Source organism: Callithrix jacchus, chromosome 22 (genome assembly GCF_049354715.1).
Source record: "Callithrix jacchus isolate 240 chromosome 22, calJac240_pri, whole genome shotgun sequence".
In the NCBI taxonomy this organism is placed as follows: Eukaryota; Metazoa; Chordata; class Mammalia; order Primates; family Cebidae; genus Callithrix; species Callithrix jacchus.
Window position 1 is genome coordinate 36,202,260 of NC_133523.1, and position 3,663 is coordinate 36,205,922.

At 55.3% G+C, this 3,663-nt stretch overlaps 1 long non-coding RNA gene across 1 annotated transcript; it reads right to left on the minus strand.

Annotated features, from left to right (window-relative positions):
• Positions 1 to 1,181: 1,181 nt before the first annotated feature.
• Positions 1,182 to 3,433, minus strand: LOC144580780 (uncharacterized). The gene is made up of 2 exons (XR_013530914.1): positions 3,266 to 3,433; positions 1,182 to 3,000 (listed from the first exon to the last, which is right to left on the minus strand). It is a non-coding gene; the product is annotated as an uncharacterized LOC144580780 (long non-coding RNA).
• Positions 3,434 to 3,663: the final 230 nt, after the last annotated feature.

The window sequence follows — 3,663 nt, forward strand, 5'->3', positions numbered from 1 at the left end:
AACAGGTTAGTACAAGTTTATTTTTGTGCAAAAAAAAAAAAAAAAAAATTGAACTCCATGCCCAGTTTTTTTCATAATACACATTTTTCGTGAATTTTTGGAAGAAGTTCTTTCTCTCTCTCTCTTTTTTTTTGAGATGGAGTCTTGCTCTGTCACCCAGGCTGGAGTGCAGTGACAAGATCGCAGCTCACTGCAACCTCTGCCACCCAGATTCAAGCGATTGTCCTGTCTCAGCCTCCCAAATAGCTGGGAATACAGCTACAGGTGGGACTACCACCATGCCCGGCTAATTTTTGTATTTTTAGTAGAGCCGGGGTTTCACCATATTGGCCAGGTTGGTCTCAAACTACTGACCTTGTGATCCACCCACCTCAGCCTCCCAAAGTGCTGAGATTATAGCTGTGAGACATCGTGCCTGGCCTTTCTTTTTTTAATTTTTGTTTTTGTAGAGACAGGATCTTGTTCTGTCACCGAGGCTGGAGTTCAGTGGCACAATCGTGGCTCACTGCAGCCTGGACCTCCTGAGCTCAAGCCATCCTCCCACCTCAGCTTCCTGAGTTACTGAGACTATAGATATGCACCACCACACCTCGGTAAGTAAAAAAAAATTTTTTTTTGTATAGAGATGGGGGATAGATCTCATTATGTTGTCCAGGCTGGTCTCGAACTCCTGGCCTCAAGTCATCCTCCTAGAATTAGCCTTCCAAACTGCTGGGATTACAGGCATGAGCCACAGTGCCTGGCCAATAAGTATTTTTTAAATGAATGAAGAAATTGGTAAGTGGACCTATTTTCCCTTCAGCTTTCACAATAACCAGACTCAGAGTTCCCCGAAGGCAGGGCCTGTGAGTATCACTGTGCACCCTCAGCACTTAATAGCTGATAAAAATAAGTATTCAGAAAATGCTTGTGAAATGAAGAGGGGAACATGTATGGAACAGAAGGTAGACCAGTGGTTGCCGGGGGCTGGGACAGGGAATAAGGAGCGACTGCAAATGGGCAGAACGGATCTTTTTAGAGTGATGGAAAGGTTCTAGAATTGGCTGTGATGGCCGCACAGCAGTAAAATCACCTAAAATCAGTAAATCAGTTAAAACCGGTGAATTTTATAAGTAGCTTATACCCCAGTAAAGCTGCTGAAACCAAAGCTGTGTTGAGGGAGGAAATAAACGCTACCTTGGTAATAATGGGGACAGAGTGGTTATCTTTTTATTTTTTTATATATTTTTTGAGACGGAATTTCACTCTTGTTGCCCAGGCTAGAGTGCAGTGGCGTGATCTCGGCTCTCCGCAACCTCCGCCTCCCGGGTTCAGGCAATTCTCCTGCCTCAGCCTCCTGAGTAGCAGGGGTTACAGGTGTGCACCACCACGCCCGGCTAATTTTGTATTTTTAGTAGAGACAGGGTTTCTCCATGTTGGTCAGGCTGGTCTCGAAAGCCTGACCTTAAGTGATCCACCCGCCTAGGCTTCCCAAAGTGCTGGGATTACAGGCGTCAGCCATCTTGCCTGGCCAGACACAGTGGTTATCGGGACAGCTCTCTTCCCTGCCCTCATAAGGCTTTCTACAGGATGGGGAGACCGACCCATTACACACAGTGACCGCCTAAAGTCCTCACGGCGGGATGGTGGGAGGGGACCGGCAGAGTGGTGGTGGGGGATCCGGGGGGGGTGCCAGGATGCCAGGAAGCATGGGCAGGAGGGTCACAGTGGGATGGGGAAGCTGGGGCAGAGAGGTTGGGCTGGGCACAGGCAGAGGGGTCGGCCCGGGTCTGGGAAGGTGCAGGCAGAGGGCAGAGGGGTTGGGGTCCAGATGAGAGAGGCACAGGCAGACGGATCCGGGCCAGGCGGAGTTGAGGAGCATAAGGGACCATAGGAGCCCAAAGGAGGCGCCTGACTAGCGAGGGAGGACTTTCCATTGGGCGAACGGCTGAGCCAGGGCCTGAAGTATAATGTTCATAGATGCGACAGCAATTTTTTTGTTTTTGAGACGGAGTTTCCATCTGTCGCTGGAGGGCAGTGGTCTGATCTCGGCTCACTGCAGCTTCCGCCTCCTGGGTTCAAGCGATTCTCCTGCCTCAGCCTCCCAAGTAGCTGACAGGCACACACCACCACGCCCAGCTAATTTTTGCATTTTTAATAGAGATGGGGTTTTGCCATGTTGGCAGGCTGGTCTTTAACTCCTGACCTCAGGTGATCCGCCCGCCTCGGCCTCCCAAAGTGCTGCGATTACAGGCGTGAGCCACCACGCCTGGATAATTTTCGTATTTTTAGTAGAGAAGGGTTTTCGCCAGGCCACCCGGCCCAATTTTTAGTTTTCTTAAACACTTTTCCTGCCTGAGCATAGTTTTGGCGGGGCTGCAGCCCAGGCGCCGCGAGCGCAAGGCCACGAGGGGGCGCTGCTCCACCATCCTCGGGGAGCGTCCCTGGCGACCACGTGGCCCCGCAGGAGCCGGAGGTCCGGCAAGCGCGCGTCGAGGGTAGCTGGGGGCCGGTTACAGCCGGGGCACCCGGGTAGCGCGTGGTCCTGCGCAGGACGGTGGAAGCGGCAAGTCCCAGGGAGGACGAGACGCCGCGCTCCGTGGGGCGGTCCCAGCGTGGGGCAACGAGGGGCCAGGGCTGTCCGGGGTCCCGTGCGGGCGGCTCCCGGAGCCACTGCGGCCCCCCTGGAGGCGGAGCTTTCCAAAAAAACAAAAACAAACAAACAAACAAAAACGCCTAACAGGAAGCAAGGTGGGGGCGCCCGGCTCTGTCACCCACGGAATGCGTGAAAATAGTCGGCACAGCCGGGGGCGGTTCCGGGAGAGGGGGGCGGCCGCGAGGGGCGGGGCTGCAGCAGAGGGCGGAGCTTCCCAAAGCAAGGGCGAAGGGTACAGAACCGCTGCTGGGGGACGTCCTCCTGTTCCCCCAAAATGACCTCGATGGGAGTTTGCCTGGGATGGGGTTCCCGGGTAGGGCGGGGCTTTCAGTGAAGTGTCCCGGGTATTCTGAGCGGGCTGCAACCTGGGGAAATGGGAGTGGGAGGTTGATCCCGGCTCCAGGTCTCTTTGGAGCGAAAAACTCCATGGAGAGCCAGAGTCTCCATCCTGGGCGTGGGAGGCAAGATGGGAAATGGGCCAAGAGAAGCCTGTGGGAGGTCGTCCCCGGGACCGCCCCCTTCCATCTGCATCCGCGGGGACTGCTGTGGGGGTGGCTCTGAGGAAGTCTGCTCTGGGCGAAGGGAAGGCTGATTGTATGACGAGATCAGTCAGGGACGGGGTGGGGGTACCTTGACTGTGTCCCACATTTGCCGCCTGCTTCTACCTCCGTTCCCCATCAGTCCAGTTGCTCGAATCCTCTCTGTCCCGCTGTCAGGCCGTTTCTGTCCCTCTCGCTCCCTAGTGGTTTGCAGAAGGGAGCCTCTTCTGTGTCTGACTCTGTGCTGGCACCGGGAAGTGACTGAGACACCCCCCCCCCCCCGCCCCCGAACCCCTTTCTCCCTCACGGTCCAGTGAGGCAGCTAGACCTGCTGCCAGATAGTGACAGCCCACAATGCGCCATTGAGAGGCAATTGGGGAGGCGCAAGCAGATGGGTCAGGGCTGGGATAGGGGAGGACAGGGGCCTGCAGGATCCAAGAGGAGAGTGGGTGCTGCTTACTCAGTCTGGGGGGGTTGAAGAGCTGTCTA